This window comes from Saccopteryx bilineata, chromosome 3 (assembly GCF_036850765.1).
Source record: "Saccopteryx bilineata isolate mSacBil1 chromosome 3, mSacBil1_pri_phased_curated, whole genome shotgun sequence".
In the NCBI taxonomy this organism is placed as follows: domain Eukaryota; kingdom Metazoa; phylum Chordata; class Mammalia; order Chiroptera; family Emballonuridae; genus Saccopteryx; species Saccopteryx bilineata.
In genome coordinates, this window is record NC_089492.1 from 303259235 (window position 1) to 303281425 (window position 22191).

Below are 22191 nucleotides of genomic sequence, written 5' to 3' on the forward strand. Positions count from 1 at the left end.
TGGTATGGCCCCGGGTTCGATTCCCGGCCAGGGCACATAGGAGAAGCGTCCATTTGCTTCTCCACCCCTCCGCCGCGCTTTCCTCTCTGTCTCTCTCTTCCCCTCCCGCAGCCAAGGCTCCATTGGAGCAAAGATGGCCCAGGCGCTGGGCATGGCTCTGTGGCCTCTGCCTCAGGCGCTAGAGTGGCTCTGGTCGCAATATGGCGACGCCCAGGATGGGCAGAGCATCGCCCCCTGGGGGGCAGAGCACCGCCCCTGGTGGGCGTGCCGGGTGGATCCCGGTCGGGCGCATGCGGGAGTCTGTCTGACTGTCTCTCCCTGTTTCCAGCTTCAGAAAAATGAAAAAAATGAAAAAAAAAAAAAAAAAAAAAAAAAAAAAAAAAAAAAATGGTATGGCCATGCTCAGTTGGTTAGAGCATTGTTCTGAATTGCAAATGTTGCCAATTACGACCCCAAGTCAGGGCATATACAGGAACAGATTGGTGTTCCTGTCACTCTCTCCTTCCTCTCTCTCTCTCTAAAATACACTAATAAAATAAACAGTATAGAAAATAGGTATACATTTATGAGGGGTACACATAATGGCACTATTTTTAGCATGCCGGCTTTTTCTACCCCCTTCTTATACCTTTCAAGATTTATGTCTCTTTGTCCTAAGCTCCAAGGTCCCATGTTTTCCTCTTTAACTTGTTACTGAAGGTTATTTATTTGACAGCTCACTTCTTCGACCTGTTTTTCCCTTAATAAATGTCTTAGAAAGAAAGGGGTATACTTGAAAAACATATTTATGTTTGTTTCTAATATTAAAAAATTTTTACAACCCAAATAATTAATTTATAGTTCATTTATGTTATAATCCCCTCATTTTCCAAATTCTTTAAAAATTTTGTTCACTGATTACAAACAGTAAGTGGGAGCGAGAAGAAATACCAGTTCTTGTCTGACTTATTATTTATGCATTTATTGGTTGATTCTCCACCAGAACTCAAACTTAAAACCTTGATGAAACAGGATGACACTCAAACAATCTGAGCTATCCATCCTAAGCTCATTATTCAAATTCTTACTTTCTTCCATGATTTGTTAGAACCTTTCTTTTTGGAATTAAGGGTCTTTTTTTATTTTTACACCACTAAAGATATAATTATGCCGACATCTTTTGTTGAAAACGTGTTGCAACTCTGAGTTGATGCTTCTCATCCCTCTCCTTTTTTGTCTGGCAGTCCCTGTCTGTCCTTTTATTGCTCACTTAAAAAGAAAGTACATACGTATTAAATTTTAATGTCCTATACATACTGATTCACCTTAAATCCTAGGTAGTTTATATTATAATTTTGCAATGATACTTGGAGTCATTTAAAAATTAAACCATACCCTACAAAAAATTTTAAATTATACTTCATTTTTACAGCTTTACATCTATAATTTATATTGATATATAACATTTATTATACATAGTAATTTTGAAAGTTATTGACGTTTACTAAGTTTACACTTCTGACATCATGAAAATCCAGTTTCTAGAAAACTTCATGACCTCATACATAAAGTAATTAAGTGGTTGTAGTATTTTTGTTATATTTTATAGATCTTTTCTATATTTGAAATACAATCCTTTACCAAATACTTGTGTAAATATTTTCTTCCAAACTCAGGCTCTAGGCTGCAACTATGAGTTGATGTTTCTCATCTCTATCCCTTTCTGTTTGTCCCTGTCTGTACTTTTTTATTGCTGACCAAAAAAAGTACAAATGTATTAAATTATAATTTAGTAAAATTTTTTATATTTTTGATGATTCATCCTTTATTTTCTTCCCCCAGAGCTCTGCATAAGTCAGGTTCAAAAAATTTCTCCCATTTACTTTGATAAGTTATATTTTCACTTTTTACATTTAGATCTGTGATCTATTTTGACTTAATTTTTGTTTAGGGCTTGAGTTAAGGGTCTTAATTTATATTTGTGCCACTAGAGATACAAATATAACACCATCTTTGGTTGAAAAGACGTACTACTCTGGCTCCCAGGTATTCCGGAGGAAACAGATGACTGCCTGTCTTTAGTTTGAGTAGCGTTGGGGTCAAATAGCATCTAAGCTTCTGTAGACAGCAACTGCTGTGTCCCGACTGTCCTGGTCTTTGCGGGTCACATACTATGTAACAGATGAAGGCATTTAGTATGATCGTGGTGTCAGGGTCAGGTTCGGGATATAAAGGACTCGGGATGGTCCTCATGTGAGGATGGCTGGTCCCGCTGTGGGAATAATAAGGGTGTGTGGTCAGTGTCTGAGGTGCAGACGGTGTCGTCAGGTTGCAGTTTTGAAGGCCCAGGCCCCCAGGGTGGTGATGGGCATGAGGTTCCAACCTCTGCAGTTGGGATAGAAAGGAATCCATAGCCTTGCACCGCTTGAGTATACATGACAGTTTTCCCTATTGTTAAACTTCTGAGGCCCTGGCCGGTTGGCTCAGCGGTAGAGCGTCGGCCTAGCGTGCGGAGGACCCGGGTTCGATTCCCAGCCAGGGCACACAGGAGAAGCGCCCATTTGCTTCTCCACCCCTCCGCCGCACTTTCCTCTCTGTCTCTCTCTTCCCCTCCCGCAGCCGAGGCTCCATTGGAGCAAAGATGGCCCGGGCGCTGGGGATGGCTCCTTGGCCTCTGCCCCAGGCGCTAGAGTGGCTCTGGTCGCAATATGGCGACGCCCAGGATGGGCAGAGCATCGCCCCTGGTGGGCGTACCAGGTGGATCCCGGTCGGGCGCATGCGGGAGTCTGTCTGACTGTCTCTCCCTGTTTCCAGCTTCAGAAAAATGAAAAAAAAAAACTTCTGTTGTTTGCACTTGGGCTTGTTATGAATAATGCTGCTGTGAAAATTCTTATACATACATTCTGGGTCAGATATACCTTTATTGGCTAGGGCAGTGGTCCCCAATTTTGAGGGAGGCCAAGGACTGGTTTAATATCAGGAAATATGTTCACAAACCGGCCTTTTGGGTGGGACGGATAAATGTATCACGTGATCAAGACAAGTGTCAAGACTGAGTCTTAGACGGATGTAACAGGGAATCTGGTCATTTTCCAAAAATCAAACATCGTTCAGACTTAAATATAAATAAAACAGAAATAATGTAAGTTATTCTTTCTCTGCGGACCGGTACCAAATGGCCCACAGATTGGTACTGGTCCGTGGCCTGGGGGTTGGAGACCACTGGGCTAGGGGATAGATATAGCTTAGATAAAATGTCAGAAAATGTGGTCAAGCCCAGGGCAAGCAGTTAGATGCCCTCTGTGTTTTAGCCTTTCATACAAGGGCCACCTAACTGCAGTGCAGAGCACATCCATTGGTCATTTTTGGTTGACACTTTTGCACTGCAAAGGCAGAACTGATTCCCACAATCCTATACCTAATGGTCCTCAATGCCAAAAATATGTATGTGTTCCTTTGCAGAAAATATTTGCAAACACCTGCTCTTAGCTTTTAATATGTAGCAACAGACACTTTTTAATTTCATTACCCACACACGTTCTTATTTGCTGGCATAATCTTCATTTTATTTATTATCCATCCCCCTGACAAAGTGACCTATATGAAGTGTATAAATTAAGTCCTGCTGTCTCTTAGTCAAACAAGGTGGCCCCAGTTCACATTGATATTGCAATGTAGGAGTTCCAGGCTGGGGATGTCAACCTGGTAATTGGATAATCTGGAAACACCACCAGGCAGCAGAGGGAGAAGATCTAACTGTTTATTACTTACTTTTGAAGCCTGCTGGTACCCCAGGGGGGAACCACCCCTAAGTAGCTCACTGCCTCCTCTTTCTGTACCTCCTCAGGGAGGTGAAAGCCACACTAATGACAGCAGAAAACACTGGCTTGTATATTGGAAACTCTTATTTTTCCTCATACACTTTCTCGGAACTTCTAGGGACCAGGCTGTGTTTCTTCAACACTCACCCTCTAAACTCACAGGTCTCCACCAGTGTAAACAGGGCTGCCAAGACTGTCAACAGTCTCTCTCTCTCGTTTCTCTCTCTCTCTCTCTCTCTCTCTCTCTCTCTCTCTCTGTATCTCTCCTCTCCAACAAAACAGATTAGATGGAAATACCCCTTCCCTGCAAACGATAGCAAAAAATCACTCCTCATATAAGCAGGCAATCTGCAGTTTGCAATTTGCCAACCTTAGGGCAAGCAGCAGCCGTCCATAGACGATACACACAGGAAGCTGTTCCAATACGAGCAAAACTAGAAAAAACCACCTGTTTACCCAAAAAGGGGAATATGAGTTTTAAAGGGGACTCTGGTTTGAAAAGCACCCTGAACCCAAACCTTACATTTTAGCCTTTTGTTGTTTATGGAAAAGGGATGAAGGTCTTATTATTTTCCGTAACTGCTTCCTGCTACTTATTTTCAGTTGAAGTATTTATGGGGCAGGGAATAGACAAGAGTCCTCAGACCTGGACTGGTTGGACAATGTCCTCAGGCAGTCACTTGCTGGGGAACTCGTTGGTATTGGTGTTGGTGTGCAGCCTGGAGGAGGAAAATGTAACTAGTGGTTTCTGTACTCGCTGACTCAGTCAGCCTCTCTATATACGACTTCTGGTGCACAGGGTGCAGAAGCATCCTGCAAGAATGAACACTTCAGCGACAATTATATGGGAGGTTAGGAGAGAAGAAGTGGCTAGTTCTCCTGAACCTGTCCCAATTCCCAAAATTGTTTTGAGGGTTTATCAAGAGAGGGGTGAGCTGCACTGCCCTTCTGTGCCAGAGTTGCTGAATCCCTGGAATGGGTACACTGGTTGTTGAGGGCTACATCACCATTGGGAGAGAGGAATGTTAAAGCACAGGCTCCTGCCCAGGTAGTAGGAAGGCCAAGGTAGCGTCCTCCCCGCAGAGGAACAACATTCCCTGTTGTGTCAGGCAGGGAGGAAGATGAATTGAGAAGAGGTGAGAAAGAGGATAGGGAGGTGTGCTCCTTTCTTGGAGTTCTGCTGTCCAGACTGATAATGTAGACACTATTCCTGCTCCAATAAGGGGAGAGAGATGGGTAGTTGCTTGTTGGGTGCAGTGAAAATGAGGGGGGCACCAGGGTGGGAGGTGATCCAGGGGAAAAGGGAGAGGGAGGGATAAGAGGAATTAAAAGAAGGGGCTTGTAAGGTAGGAAAGGAGGGAAACCGGACTGGATGGAGTAAGCAGCCGTTTATCTCAGGAGGGACCTGGTTTCTATTTGCTGAGACAACGGGTGTGGTTGTTAACTGTAGAGTGACAGTGATGTTGCATGTTGTGTTGGCAGAGGCCAACTGGAGTGTTCCTGATGTTTTGGTGAAGCATCAGGGGGCTTGATTTACCCTGTGCTCTCCATATGGAGCACTTTCCAGATTTTATTTATAGTTTTATCATACATTTAATTGGTCTAAATCTATTTTTAAAGATTTTATTTATTTATTTTTAGAGACAGAAAGAGAGAGAAGGCAGGGAAGAGCAGGCAGCATCAACTCCCATGTGTGCCTCGACCAGGCAAGCCCAGAGTTTCAACCAGAGACCTCAGCATTCTAGGTTGATGCTTTGTCCGCAGCACTGCCACAAGTGAGGCATCATTCTCAATCTTTATACTGTATTTAATTGTGCCTAATTTTTTTGTATCAAATAATCATACATTTTTTTATGTGAGGCTTGTTTTGCTTAATTTGAATGTGATGGGCGATTTTTTCCTTTTTTTTTTGCATTTTTGCATTTTTCTGAAGCTGGAAACAGGGAGAGACAGTCAGACAGACTCCCGCATGCGCCCGACCGGGATCCACCCGGCACGCCCACCAGGGGGTGACGCTCTGCCCATCCTGGGCGTCGCCATGTTGCGACCCAACTGGGTGTCGCCATGTTGCAACCAGAGCCACTCTAGCGCCTGGGGCAGAGGCCACAGAGCCATCCCCAGCGCCCGGGCCATCTTTGCTCCAATGGAGCCTTGGCTGCGGGAGGGGAAGAGAGAGACAGAGAGGAAGGCGCGGCGGAGGGGTGGAGAAGCAAATGGGCGCTTCTCCTATGTGCCCTGGCCGGGAATCGAACCCGGGTCCTCTGCACGCTAGGCCGACGCTCTACCGCTGAGCCAACCGGCCAGGGCCGATTTTTTCCTTTTTTTAATGTGTGTGTATATGTAATAAATGTCAGGTAAACTTATTCTGTAATTCACAGTAAATGTTTTGGAATTGCAAGCCATGAAAGACTTATTCCATGTGCTTCACAAAGGAAGGTGTTTTTTGGCCTGAGAAGGCAGTGGTGCAGTGGCTGGATCATCTACCTGAGCCTGAGGACTCAGGTTTAAAACCCTGAGATTGCTGGCTTAGCACAGGGTAGTCAGCTTCAGGGTGGGATCATAGACCTGAGCCCAACATTCCTGGATTCAGCCCAAAAGTCGCTGTCTTGAAGCCCGAGGTTACTGGCTTGAGGAAGGCGTCACCAGCTCAGCTGAATCTCCCTGGTTGAAACACATATGAGAATGATATCAATGAATAACAAAAAGTGCTGCAGCTACAAGTTCATGCTTCTCATCTCCCTTCTTGTTTGTCTATTTGTCTGTTTGTCTCTTTGTCTTTCTCACTTAAAAAAAAGTGTTTTTCTTTTACCAGCCTTTAGAAATGTTAAAAGAGCTAAGGTGGTATTTTTCCCGTAGCATGCCGTAGTCTGAGTGCATGGCAGTTGTTCCTACCGATAACTGAACTTGTGTTGTTTGCAGTCCAGGTGGTTAGGATCCAGCTGCCATGAAAATTCTTGTACTTCTGTTTCAGCAGTGCACTTTTTGTGTGTGTGTTTCGGGGAGTTTCATGGGCAAAAATACATAATTTAGACATTTAGCTGAGGGTGACAGTGCTGTATGTTAGTGTGTTTATAACTTCAGTCTGAACAGATGATACGGAAATGTTTTCCACAGTAAATGAACCCTTTACATTTCCTCCAGCTACAGACCATTAGTGTACAGTGTGGTTTATGTGCCTGTTAAAATCTCTTCATAGATTATCACTTTGAGGAATTTTCTCATGTTTTTATTTATTTATAATTATTTTCTTATTTCCTGATTTTGGAGAGAGAGGACAGGAGAGAGCGAGAGACAGAAATATCATTCAGTTCCTGTGTGAGCCCTGATGAGGGATCAAACTGTCAACCCTGTGCATCGAGACGGCACTGACCAGCCAGGCTCTCTGGCCAGGGCCCAATTCTTATTTTTATTTAACAACTTTTATTCATTGATCTGTGAGAGGGAAACATCGATTCATTGTTTCTCCCATCCCTGCATTCACTTGGTGATTCCTATGTGTGCTGTGACTGGAAATCAAACCTGAAATCCTGCCCTGGCTCATTGACTCAGTTGTGAAGTGTTAGCCCATAGTGTATATGACCTGGGATTGATTACCCAACAGGGCACAGAGGAGCGATGCCCAATTGGTAAGCCACCCCTGCCGCTCTCGCTTGCGATCTCTCTCTTACCTCATACAGCCATGGCTTGATTGGAGCCTTGGAGCCAGTTGGTTCCAGGCACCCATGATGGCTTTATGGCCTCTGCCTCAGACTCTAAAAGTTGCTGAGCCACAGAAAAACAACCCAGATGGGCAAAGCATGGCCCCCTAGGGGGGTTACCAGGTGGATTCCTTTTGTGTCTCGTCCGCCCACTTCTAGCATGGAAGTCTTATTGTCCCAGAACCATTTTTTTTAAAAAGCCATTCTTATCCCCTTCCCTGCAGAACTACCATTGTCATCACATGCTGTCTATGCATGAGTCTGTGCAAAGGCATTTTTTTACGTACCTTTGGCTGGTTTGTCTATTATACTGTCTTAATTATAGTGACTTGAAGCTCTCACTAACTCATAGAAAAATTTTCTCAACTTTAAAAAAAAATAAATAAATACCAGTTTAGGATTTTTGTTGGTATTTCACTGGGTCTATATATACATTTGGGAGACTTGACATAATTATTTATTTATTTAGACAGAGTGCAGAAGAGAGAGAAGGGAGAAACATCAACTTGTTTCACTTAGTTGTGCACCCAGTGATTGCTTCTCATATGTTACATGTCCCCCCTGGAGCTCATGTGGTGACCTAAGGATCGAGCTGGCAACTTCAGGACTGAACCGGCGACACGGCTGTTCAGGGAGTCATTCTATCCACTGAACCATCAGCCAGGGTGTAGACATGACATCTTTACAATGCTTTCACAGTCAAGTTTTCCATTTATGTCAGTCTGTTAACATTTCCCTCCAGCTCTTCCTGGCAAGCTCAGTGAGTTAGAAATCAACCAGAAGCACAGAGGTTGCTGGATCAATCTCCAGTCGGGGCACATACAGGAACAGATCGATGTTTGTGACTCTCTCTCTCTCTCTCTGTCTCTCTCTGTCTCTCTCTGTTTCTAATTCTCTTTTGGCTAAAATCCATAAAAAAACAATTTAGAGCTATTTCTCTTATTTCTTTTTTTTTAACCCAAAATGTATTTATTTAATATAGTCACCACAGGGGCTCAACCAGAGACTTAATTAAAAAAATAAAACAAAAATGATACCAGCTGAAGATACAGAGTCCTATACAGAAATCAAAGCAAGGACAGACCATCTAAGGAAAAAATAAAAAGCACAGGGACAGAGACCAGACAGCCTGCGTCAGGTATCGTGGCTGGAGACCTACTTGTTTTGCGTTGGTTTCTTGCAGGTACTTCTTAAAGGCTGTGGGGCTTTTCAGAACTCGGCAGCATGTGTGTTCACTGGGCTGTCAGTGTTGGGTTCTCCTAGCAGGCTCGGGATGGAAAGCGGGATGGTCCTCACATCATACAGGGCAGACCACTTGTCCTTTAGGATATCCAAGCAGAATTTACCCTGGGTGTCCACACTGGGGTGGAAGCAGGGCGTGAGAAACTTCACTGTGGGCACGCTGTATGGGTAACCCCTGGGGAATGCTAGAAAGAGCTTATACCTCAAGTCTTCATATACTGTGCCAGCTGCTCCATGGATGGTGCCCACCCATTTGAAAAGGTTGTCTGATTCTGGGAAGGCAGAAGTTCCTTTGTCACCAGACTTCATGAGGGTCATCACTTCCTGCTATGTGAACTCTTGCACACAGGGCCCTGGAGCAGCGACTCCATTGGACTGGGTGGGCTCCTTTCTGAGTTTCAGCAATGCTGGCAGCAGCTGGGTCAAGGTTCTTTGAGCAGCGCTGACAAATACACAGGAAGTCCAAGAGCATGACTGTAACTGCATATTTTTATTTATTTATTTATTTATTTATTTATTTATTTATTTATTTATTTTGTATTTTTCTGAAGCTGGAAACGGGGAGAGACAGTCAGACTCCCGCATGCGCCCGACCAGGATCCACCCGGCACATCCACCAGGGGCTACGCTCTGCCCACCAGGGGGCGATGCTCTGCCCCTCCGGGGCGTCGCTCTGCCGCGACCAGAGCCACTCTAGCGCCTGGGTCAGAGGCCAAGGAGCCATCCCCAGCACCCGGGCCATCTTTGCTCCAATGGAGCCTTGGCTGCGGGAGGAGAAGAGAGAGACAGAGGAAGGAGGGGGGGGGAAGCAAATGGGCGCTTCTCCTATGTGCCCTGGCCAGGAATCGAACCCGGGTCCCCCGCACGCCAGGCCAACGCTCTACCGCTGAGCCAACTGGCCAGGGCCTGCATTTTTTTTTTTTTTTTTTTTCATTTTTCTGAAGCTGGAAACAGGGAGAGACAGTCTGACAGACTCCCGCATGCGCCCGACCGGGATCCACCCGGCACACCCACCAGGGGCACGCTCTGCCCACCAGGGGGCGATGCTCTGCCCATCCTGGGCGTCGCCATGTTGCGACCAGAGCCACTCTAGCGCCTGAGGCAGAGGCCACAGAGCCATCCCCAGCGCCCGGGCCATCTTTGCTACTATGGAGCCTTGGCTGCGGGAGGGGAAGAGAGAGACAGAGAGGAAAGCGCGGCGGAGGGGTGGAGAAGCAAATGGGCGCTTCTCCTGTGTGCCCTGGCCGGGAATTGAACCCGGGTCCTCCGCACGCTAGGCCGATGCTCTACCGCTGAGCCAACCGGCCAGGGCCCGTATTATTTTTTTTTTTTTTTTTTTTTTTTAGTAAAAAATGATTTAAAAAATTTTTTGTGACAGAGACAGAATGAGGGACAAATAAGGTCAGACTGGATGGGAGATGAGAGGCATCAATTCTTTGTTGTGGCACCTTAGTTTCATTGGTTGATTTCCCATATGTGCCCTGACTGGGAGGGGGGCTACAGCAGACAGAGTGACCCCTTGCTCAAACCAATGACCGTGGCCTCAGGTGATTTTTTGCTCAAACCAGAGGAGCCTGCATGCAAACTGGCAACCTCAGGGTTTTGAACCTGGGTTTTCCATGTCCCAGTCAGACACTACATTCACTGCACCACTGCACTACCACCTGGTCAGGCTGATTTTAAAATTTTTTAAATTTTATTTAATAAAAGCATTGGCCAACAGTGTGGAAGTCCCGGGTTTGATTCCAGGCCAGGCACACAGGAGAAGCATGCATCCACTTCTGCACCCTTTCCCCTTTATTCTCTCTCATTCTCTCACTTTCCCTCCCACAGCCAAGGCTCCACTGGAGCAAAGTAGCCCAGTTGCTGCTGAGGAAGGCTCCATGACCTTTATCTCAGGTGCAAGAATGGCTCTGGTGCAACTGAGCAATGCCCCCAATGGGCAGACCATCACCCCCTGGTGGGCTTGCCGAGTAGATCCCAGTTGGGCGCATGTGGGATTCTGTCCCTTTGCCTCCCACTTCTCAGTTTAGGGGGAAAAAATTTTTTTTTCCTATTGAATTAATAGTGATAGGAAGGGAAAAAGAAATATGTTTTGTTGTTCTACTTATTTTTGAATTCTTTGGTTGCTTGTGTGTGTTCTGACCAGGAATAAAACACACAACCATGTCTTCTCTGAAAGATGCTCTAACCAACTTAGCTAACTGGCCAGGGCTTGGATTAGTATTTGAAATGTTTTTCCAGCCTATCCAGAGCATCAGCCTAGGACGCAGAGGATCCAGGTTTGAGACCCCGACGGCACCAGCATAATCTCAGGCTCATCTGGTATGAGCAGGGCTCTCAAGCTTGATCCCAAAGTCGCTGGATTGACAAAGGGGTTGCTTATCTGCTGTAGTTCCTCAGGGAACAGGAAAAACCAATCAATGAACAACTAAGGTGCCACAACAAAGAATTGATGCTTCTCATCTCTCTCCCTTCCTGTCTGTCTGTCCCTATGTGTTTCTTTCTCTGACTGTTTCTGTGAAAAAAAATTTTTCCATTGATTTGAGAGAGAAGAAGAGAAATACAGAGCAGAAGAGAGAAGCATTTTGTCATTGTTCCACTTAGTTCCATTTTAGTTGTGCACTCACTGCTAGCTTCTCATATATGCTCAGTGTGATGTAATAATGCTCTATCCACATAGCCACCCAGCCATGCCTTAACATAATTTTATTTTAAATTATATTTTTCCCTTCTGTAATCATGGAAATAGTGTACTTTGACACAGCTGTTAGTTTTCATCCTTTAGTGTCTTCTCTGAGAACTCTGGCTAATTTGGGTTCAGGGAGATTATTTCCCATATGCTTTTATAAGTTTTATACTTTCTCATATTATACTTAAAACTGTGATCTATTCAGACTTAATTTTTCTTTATGACTAGAGTTAAGGGTCTTAATTTATTATCCTGCCACTAGGTATACAATTACCCCAGCATTTTCTGATAAAAGACTTAACCCATTCGCTTATTTTGGTACCTTAATGAAAAAGTAATTGATGGTAATGCATTTGGATTCTCAATTCTGGTGATGCCTTTCTCATTGCTGCAGAAAAATGAAGCCTCACTTTACTGGCTTTACTTTTCAGTGGCTTTCCTCAAGATCTGGTACCAGTGTCAATTGTAGATTATCTAGGCTGCTCTTCCACTCTGGTTGGTGATTGCCAGACTCACTCGGTACCCATTTCTCCAAATCTTTTTTCTAGCCTGAAAAAATTTTAAGAATATTCCCGCTAGCAGTTTCCAGTTGGTGTTCCTTTACAGCAGTGGTCTCGTTCCCCCAGGCTGCGGACTGGTACCAGTCTGTGGGCCATTTGGTACCGGTCCGCAGAGAAAAAATAAATAACTTACATTATTTCCGTTTTCTTTATATTTATGTCTGAACGATATTTTATTTTTTTAAAATGACCAGATTTCCTCTGTTACATCCATCTAAGAATCACTCTTGATGCTTGTTTTGGTTACATAATACATTTATCCATCCTACCCTAAAGGCGGTCTGTGAAAATATTTTCTGACATTAAAATGGTCCGTGGCCCACTAAAGGTTGGGGACCACTGCTTTACAGGATGTATGACCTCGACTCTATAGAGTATCATTCTCTTCTGTTACAACACCTCTAAACTCTTGACCATTTCAAAAATTTTAAAAGAACTAACTTTTTTTAATACAAACTTCAAACAAACTGCTGTGGCCTTGTATTTCTGCTGAACCACCGAACAAAGCTCACTTCTTATTTTGCCTCTGGAAGCTACAGTCTCTGAAAATACACTCGATTTCCACAAACAGTCATAGTGCCAAGAAAACAGAGAATTTGAGGACCATCCCACCATCCAGCCACCCCACGTGACAGGCCCCAACATTGCAGATTTTTTACATATAGTTTTAGATTTCCCAAAATGGCGGCCTCCAATGCGGCTTTTCGGAGCCAGGGAGTATTGACAGATCGCCTTCAAAGGGAGTGCAGGAAATTGCCTCTGTTTCTTCAAATGCTTCAGTTCCCCATTGGCCACTGTTACAGGCTTATATCGGGATGACGCTTTCAGGCGCCAAGTTAGTTTGTGGAAGTGTGAATTTTATATTCCTCGTGGGCTCCAGAAAACCAGATCAGTGTGTTTTCCTTTGAAATATTCCAAAATGTTTTCTTTGGTAGGAGATTTGTCTCTGATATCTCAGAGTAACTGACAAAACAGAGTGGAAGTGGTGCAGTGTGGACCCCTGGAATTACGGCAGTGGGAGGAGTCGTGTAGAAGGAGCTCCAATGTATTGCCAAGGAAGCAGGTGACTGACTGCCTGTGGTTTGGGTACTGTTGGGCAAATAAGCTTTACAAATGTTTTTTTAAGTTTTCCTACATTTTGCATTGGCCTGGGGAGCAACTGTGTGTAGTCTGTAGAAGGCTGTGGTGTTTGCCCTCAGGGCGGCAGATTGTAAAGTGCAGGTTGCCTTTTTGTCAGAGGGGATATTGAATTGCTAATGTTTTCTGGAGAAGGGTTTTTTCCCCCCCTAGCCACCCTCCATGGCTGTCAGGTACATGATCCTATGCTCAAGGCAGTGACCACGGGGTTTGGAACCTTGGTTCTCAGCATCCCAGGCTGATGCTTTATCCACTGCATGACCGCTGGGTCAGGCACTTTTTCAATATTTTATGTATTTATTTTAGAAATAGGGGAGAGAAAGAGATGAAAGGCAGGGTGTAGGACCCAGAAGCATCAACTTGTAGTTGCTCTTTATATGTGCCTTGACTGGGCAAGCCTAGGGCTTCAAACCAGCACCCTGAGCATTCCAGTTTCATGCCCTATCCACAGTGTCACCACAGGTCAAGCCTGATGAGGTTTATAAGAAATTTATTGATGCATCTGCCAACAGATGGGCTGAGTGCAAAATGTCATCAGCATTGAGTGCCAGGGAATTTAAGCTTTTATAGATTCAGTGAGGAACACTAGCAAGATTAATTCTGGTGGGGAATTTTGGGACGGGGTGATAAGGGAGGATCACTTAATGAGAAAATTGCCCTAGTGGGGGTGTGGGTTGGGTAGTGAGGAGAGGTGAAATATCAATCATTTTTTCCCAGGTGGAAAATTAAGGAAATGCCCTTGTGCCAGATTACTTAAATCTGGCTAGTGGAGGATTTTTGGTAAGGGGCCCCAGACCCAAACATAACAGGTATAGAGGTACTTTTTTGAAGGAAAAGAAACTAAATTATTCTAGAAGCTAGTTATTTTTGAATTGTTAGATTTCTGTAAGGTGCAGAAGTTTTGTGCAGGGGGAAGAAACAAAAAGAAGGACTGACAAAGTAAACAGATAAAAAAGGTGGGGGACTGCTCTAAGACCTTAAATAAGCAGAAAGCAGAGAAGATTTACATGAGTGTCCCTATACACCTCAAGAGAAAAAGAGAAAAAAGAGGCTGGAACATTGACACATCTCACCTTCTACTGCTAAAAGCTTGTACATTCTTGCAGGACAAAATCTGCTTTCTGCTATTTTTCTTCAGTAACTCATGCTGCTGCTGTTTTTCAAAAAGTCACTGACCAAGGACATAGACCAGAATGTGCTCATCTGAGCACACTAGATGCACCAACACTCATGTCAGCAGATGCCCAGGGCAGCAGCCCCTAGGGCCTGTAGTTAATAGTCCCTCTAGTCCCTCTCAGTTGAAGGTACATTATCCAGTGCACCATCACCTGGTCAGGCTTAAAATGCCATTCTTAGGCAATGTCCGGGTGTCTCAGTGGTAGAGTGTTGGCCTGGTGTGCAGGAGTCCTGGGTTTGATTACCAGCCAGGGCACACAAAAGAAGCACCCATCTGCTTCTCCACCCCCCACCCTCCTTCCTCTCTGTCTCTCTCTTCTCCTCCCGCAGCTGAGGCTCCATTGGAGCAAAGATGGTCTGGGCACTGAGGATGGCTTCATGGTCCCTGCCTCAGGTGCTAGAATGGCTGTGGTTGCAACAGAGGGATGCCCCAGATGGGCAGAGCATCACCCCCTGGTGGGCATGCCGGGTGGATCCCGGTCGAGCGCATGTGGGAGTCTGTCTGACTGCCTCACCTTTTCCAGCTTCAGAAAAGAAAAAAAAAAAGCCATTCTTACCCTTTTCTCTACAGAGCCTGCTGTGCCATCACATCTCTATCAGTGCAGGGGTCTGCTCATCAGCATTGTATTTACTTCCTGTGGCTTATTTGTCTATAGTACTATTATTGTACTGTTATAATCAAATAACATTAAGTCTTGTAACTATAGTGCATGCATTTCCATTTTGTTATTAAAGCTGTATATAGCTGTTTAGGATTTTAAATGTTACTTTATTCAGTGTATATATACATTTGGGAAACAAGACATTTTAAAATGAATGGAATTCTGAGAGTTCTTTTAAGAGTACTTTTTAAAAATATTTTTACAAGACAGAGCGAGAGTCAGAGAGAGGGATAGATAGGGACACACAGACAGGAACACAGAGAGATGAGAAGTTTCAATTATCAATTTTTTGTTGCAGCTCTTTAGTTTTCATTGAATGCTTTCTCATATGTGCCTTGACCAGGGGCTACAGCAGACTGAGTAACCCCTTGCTCAACCCAGCAACCTTGGGCCCAAGCTGGTGAGCTTTACTCAAATTAGATGAGCCCACGCTCAAGCTGGTACCTCAAGGTCTTGAACCTGGGTCCTCTGCACCCCAGTCCAATGCTCTATCCACTGCACCACCACCTGGTCAGGCGACTACTGAGAGTCTCTTTCACAGTGAACCTTTCCATGTATTTAAGTTGCTGAAATTTATTTAACTTTTTAAAAATAAAAATAGTCTTAAATATTTTTAAAAATTTGACTAGACAGTGGCACAGTGGATAAAGCATTGGACTGGGATGTGAAGGACCCATGTTCAAAACCTTGAGGTCACCATCTTGAGCCTGAGGTCGCTTGTTTGAGAAAGGGGTCACTTGGTCTGCTGTAACCCCTGTGGTAAAAACAATATGACAAAGAAATCACAGAACAGCAAAGGACCCTAAATAAAGAGTGGATGCTTTTCATCTCTGTTTCTCTCTTTCTGTCCCTGTCTTTCTCTCTCACTGTCTCTATCTCTACAATTTTTTTAAATTTATTTATTGATTTTAGAAAAAGAGTATGTGTTGTAAAGTACCTGTATCTCAATGCCACAGGTTTATATAAAGACACTAAGTCCAGATAAATATTTAAGAGTTTTATTAAAGGAGAAGATTTATTAAATATGCCGGCCACATACGGCTGACATAGGGCAGTTGCAAACCCAAATTGTGTGCCTCTCCCACAGCCCTTGCAGCAGGTTATATACCTTTGTTCACACACACACAGTTTGGCAGGGAAAGGAGGTGGAGGATGGAACACAATTCATTAGCAAGCTTACAACATTTGTCTATACGACCTATAAAAATATTTCTACACATTAAAATTTATAAGGTAACAATAGCAAAAATGTTTCACATATTAAAAGATGTTTCTAAATTTTCTAGTGTTCATTTGCCATTCCTGTGTTTAGAGATATATACACATTAATTACAGGCTCTCAGGAGGGGAAGAGTAGTTTTCATGATACTAGGGAATAAAATGCCTGCAAATCGCTCATCAAATAAAAAAAGGCTTTTTCAATCTTTTTCTTCCTGCACCTGGCTAGCTATTTACCTGCTCTCTTACAGGTGTGTGTGTGGGGGGGGGGGGAGGATGGGAATCTAAATCTCCTTTCCCTCTTCATTTAAAATACAATGCTATTGGCCATCCTGAGTTGGTGCTAATCACACAAGTATAGAAATCACATCTACAAAGTCTCTCTTTATGCCTAGCTCAAATTAATAAACTGTTCTTTAAGCTTCCTAAACTATTAATATTAATTCTGCAGCTTTTTGGTACCTTACTACATTTCCCACTGATTTTATATCCTCAGTGAAATCTTTGACTTAATTTAATGATAGATTATGAGGCTGTTGAGTAGGAATATTAGCTTATAACATGTAGTAGATATTTAACAGAGAGCATTAATAGTAATACAGTTCACTAAAGAAACAAATGTTACTGTTTGATTCCCTATGAACTGCACAAATCTTTTGCAACTTACATAAAATTAACTGTCTTTTGTTTTACCCTAGTTTTCTTTTTAACCAAGGTCTGATTAAAAGGGAGTACTTAGTGAATTTTTTTATTCTTTAGCCATACGTATACTAACCAACTTCCAGTTTGTGGTTGGAGTAAAGCTGTGATGGCAAACTTTTTTATAAAAACCGCCCACTTATTCAGTGCTGGTCAACCTGGATTCACCTGCACACTAGTGAGCATTCCAGCTTTCATAGTGGGCCCACTAATTGGCGGGAGGCACCAGGTTGACCAGCACTGCAAAAGTGGACGGTTTTTATAAAAAGGTTCACCATCACGGGAGTAGGGCATGCCTTCTGCCTTGGCATAAGTGGGAGTGGTCAGGATCACGGTGTGTGGACCCATCCATGTGGGAGTCAGTCCTTGGGTGATGTACTGGATTACCTGGCAATGCTAGAAGAACCTCTCGGACAGTCTTTTGAACAGTTTGTTGAGTAATCTGCAAACCCTGCAGGTACTTAAGGAAGGGCTGGTTACAATCCCTTTATGATTTGATTCATGCATTTTATTTGCCCTGAACCTTTTTGGGCCTGTGGGCACAATGTAACTTCAAATTACTTTCTAATTAATATTGCCTTTTCTTTCTACCAGCTCTTTTTAGGCCTATGGGCACAATGTAACTTTATATTAGTTTCTAATTAATATTGGGTTTCCTTCCTACCAGCTTTGAAACTGTGGACACAAATGCAGGCCCAATACTAGAATGGGCAAGCTAAACCTGGAAATAATTTTATATAGTAATTTTCTAACAACTGTCACTGTACCATTTTTTTTTCTTTTTTCTGAAGCTTCAAACGGGGAGAGACAGTCAGACAGACTCCCACATGCGCCCGACCAGGATCCACCCAGCACGCCCACCAGGGGCGACGCTCTGCCCACCAGGGGGCGATACTCTGCCCCTCCGGGGCGTTGCTCTGCCACGACCAGAGCCACTCTAGCACCTGGGGCAGAGGCCAAGGAGCCATCCCCAGCACCCGGGCCATCTTTGCTCCAATGGAGCCTCGGCTGCGGGAGGGGAAGAGAGAGACAGAGAGGAGGGGGGGTGTGGAGAAGCAAATGGGCACCTCTCCCATGTGGCCTGGCCGGGAATCGAACCCGGGTCCCCCGTACGCCAGGCCGACGCTCTACCACTGAGCCAACCGGCCAGGGCCTGTACCATATTTTTAAAAGAAAAAACTTTTATCTATTTGTTAATTATTTTATTAAAGTCTATTTCTAAATGTTTACCTGGGAAAGACCCATATCTCCCTGTTTCTTTTTACAGTTTTCTTATTTGCTTAGTATTTACTTGGACACAAATTAAATACTCAGATATTATGCCATCTGTAATAAATCCTAAGTCTGGCTTTTCTAATTATTTTCCTGTTGGTTAAAACATTTTCTAAATGGTTTCAAAAAAACCTTTGGCAATAAGGGTCCCATAACCCCACAGGATTTGGGTGGCATCTTCCTATTCATTTGTTTGAATTCCTATGTTCTGATTTTTAGGCAGACTGAAATAATATAAAATAAACAAAATTAAAATAGCTAATGCTAACATGTTATAACAATTGTCATAATTCAATAAAATGATCAAAGCCTACTAGATTATTAAACGTCTTAACCAACACAACAGGATTCAAAATAAAATTCTTACAGTCTTAAGTTTTCTTAACATGTTAATGTAATTTTACTAAGTATATGTTGACCCTATTACTGCTTCATATTATTTGTAAATGTAACCCAATTTCTACTTCAGTCTGAAAAATGTCCCCAAGAGCAGGAGTCACACATATTCAGGAAAAGTCCACAAGGCACTGAAACTGTGGTCACATTCCTACACTGTAGATAGAGTCTAAGTCCCAATGACTATTGCTTCCAGCTGAAATTAGGAGCAAGTCCCAGCCTAAAATAAGCATGGGAATAAAGGATATACAGTACATTAAACAAAGCAGCAGAAAATAGGATTATCAATACCTACAATAGAGATCTTCGAGGGATAAATATAACTCTAATATTAGGCAAGGTATAGTAAGTGGCTCTTGTGTTTACAAGAAATGAGATCAGTTTACCTGCTACTTGGAAGAAATACACTAGGCTCATTCATGGTGATATGTACTGGGGTCAATGTTCATGGGCACCTTTAACCTTCAGTGGCAAGTCCCAGTAGACTGGGCAATGTCAGGTCACAGGTAGCTGGATTAGGGATGAAAGAGATTGAACCCTCCTTTCTAGAAGCAAAAGGGCTGCTTACCTTCCAGTGTGTCCCTTTTTCTCACAGCAAAGGCATGTTCCTGGTGAAGGCTAAGAAGCCTGGCAGGCCTCAGCTCAATGACCTTCTGTTCAACTTTTGAAGCAGGGCACTGATGGAGTCCTATGAAGCCCCTTTAGGGTGTTGGAGCCATTAAGGGCGTATGCCAAGAGCTGGTATTTTTCTGATCTCTTTTGGGCTCTGTTTGCCTTTTCTGTCTTTTTCTTGGTCATTATAGACCTTAAAAGCCATGCTCAGAAGATTTTGCTGAGGGGCTCGAGAGTCTATATCTGTCTATATAAACTTTTGGAAAAAGACAAAAAGCGTTATTGGCTGAATAAAATAAATGGGTAAAAGTTGGCAAGAGGAACACATTTGGTGTCTCCTTTAGGATTCCAGAGTCTCTCCAATGCTGAATAAGTACATTAGCATTTTAAAAGAAATTTTTAAGCAAAGAGCATAATTAAAATAAATTTGCTGGAGTGCCATGACATGACTCCCTTTCTTATATTACCTATCATTGAACAATATTGTTTCAAAATGATAATAAACTAAATATTATCTATATTAAAAGATTTAATAATTATATATTTTAATATCTAAACTAAGATTTTAATATTACAAGGCTACGAGACAGCAAGTAAAAGGAATTAACAAAAGACCTTTGAAATAATATATACATTTCTAACATGGGAAATACTTTTTCACACATTAGTGGGGGATTATAAGTCATTACTTCTAACCCAGTGATTGTAAAACTTATTAGTTAATAGTGCCAATTATTAACAGTACAATAATTGAAATTTCTTTTGAGAGCCCAATTTAAAATTATATAGGTAGGCATATTCTCTACTGAGGCTGATTCCACATATGGCACTCCACTGGAGAGCTATACTTAATGGGGCAAAAGGCCTTATGTGGTCCACAAACTGTTTACAAGTGACAGTTTGCCAACCAGGGTTCTTAGGAGAAGAGGAAAAAGAAGAGCCATCCGATGGGCCTGTCCCTTTTTGCACAACACAAAGGCTGAATGAACTTTAGCCTGGGCAACCACAGGATGGCAACAGCAGCAAGGATCTGGGCTTAGTTCCAAGGCAGCGCCTAACCTTCCTAGGGCTCCCGTTCCCTTTTCTTTTGTTGCTGTTTCAGGGATGCAGCTGCCGCGGGAGAGGTGGCACAAATGAGTGGGTGTTTGGACCCAGCATTTTCAAGAACTAGGCTGAATTTTATTTTCTCCTCCCCCCACCCCGGCTGCTGTCTAGCTTTATTTCTTACAACAAAAGCAGCAAATTAAAATATAATTTGTACAAATTTACCTTCCTAACAGTGGGCTGCTTTAGCCCACTTGAGGTTTCCAGTTTACCTGCAATTCCCTGGAAATTCTTTTTATACTTTTTACTATTGTAACTAAAGTAGTGGGTCTCCTCCGTGACTCCCATGCCTCCCTCATTAGATAACAATTATGCCACACGAAGGAACTGAGAGACTTAGAGGGGACCCAACACCTGCCTTACCCTGTGGGAGAGAATTGGAACCTTTCTATAATTTTTACACTAGTAGGGGCTACAAGCCACTACTCCTTAACTCACGAAGGGTCTGTCTTTGATAATTCTATTTTTTATGCAACTATTACTCATATTTCTATTATTCTTTCTGGAGCTGCAATGTAATACAAGGAACTGACAATTAATTAGAAAGGTCCACACTCATGGTTTTTTTAATTTCTAAATACTTTTTCTTTTCTCTAAGATTTTTCTAAAGCAAAGTTCTAAAATTAAATACTATACCTACCCTGTATTTTCCAAATGTGCAAATTTTTTTTGGTCAGTAGGTGGATATCTGAAACTAGTTTTTATTCTATACTTCTTCAGTATACTACTTACCTTACCATTACTTCAGCCCCCTCCCTCCCTGCCACTTTTCTTCACACAGCATGTCCCAGCCCTGCCTTCTGCTTTTCTCTCACTCAAACTGCTTACTTTCCAGCCCTTCAGCTCCAGAAGCTGGAGAAACACTTTCGATTTGTGAGCTCCGCTTTTCTCTCACTTCCTTGGCTGCTTGCAATATTGGACATCTGTTTTTCCAATGCCCTTCTTCCTTACAATAGGCACACTGATTCTTTCCTAGCAGAGTCCTAGTCTTTCTTGAATTGTTTCCTTTCTCTCCTTCTCTATTTCACTCCTTTGGGGTCCCTTATTCTTAAAAGAGTTTGTCTCTTGGAGTGCTGCTACTATTGCTTTAGTTATTCTTTTTTTCTGTTTTTGACTCAAATTTGACTTGACTAAGAAGATGTGGCACCTGGTCTGTATCGAGTATGTTTTAAGCCACTGTGGCGGATTCATTGTTAAATTTAGCTATTGATCAATGTATTATAAAGGTATTAATTATTACACCAGACAAAGGGATGAAGCCAACAGAAGAGAATAATTTCTTCAGGGGAGAAGTCTAAGAGGGTGCCCTAAAGCCAAAGGTCTTGAATCCAAGAAAAGATATGTAGTAAACCAGGGGAGAGGGGTCCAAACCATGAAATGTCACAAGAGATTTCTCAAAGGATCAAAGAAAATCTGCAGTATACACAAATCACCATTTAAGATTACTTTCTAGTCAGAAACTCCCAATTTTTGACACAAAAACTCAAGCCAGCCCTTTAAAACAGACACATTTATACATTAAATAAAGACTTCATATACAAATATTTATCAACTTATGACCTATGCAACTTATGACCATTTGACTTTTTGACCACAATGGCTAGACATGACTGCTCTGCTTCTGGCAGTGCAAGCATTTCCCACCTGGGCATATGACAGTGCAGACCAGCTTCTGGCAGCACTGCCATCTTATCGTTCACCATTTCAACTGTTATCTCAGACTTGGTACAGATTTTGTGTTTTGTGTCTTGGATATTTTTCATCAAACCCCTCCCAAGATGTCTACCAAGAGGAAATTGTCTTTGCAAATATTAACCCAGTTGTACTGGTAATGCGATGTTTTACTTAAACCTTACAAATGTAAAAGTAAAAAACAAAATGATGTAGAGATTATTCAAATGGCATAAAATGAACAAAGAAAAT

At 42.9% G+C, this 22191-nt stretch overlaps 1 protein-coding gene and 1 pseudogene across 1 annotated transcript in view; one reads left to right on the forward strand and one right to left on the reverse strand.

Annotated features, from left to right (window-relative positions):
- The window catches only part of LOC136330152 (zinc finger protein 432-like), a 130361-nt gene that overhangs the window by 33362 nt on the left and 74808 nt on the right, over positions 1–22191 (forward strand).
- Positions 8708–9058, reverse strand: LOC136332015 (ubiquitin-conjugating enzyme E2 C pseudogene; annotated as a pseudogene).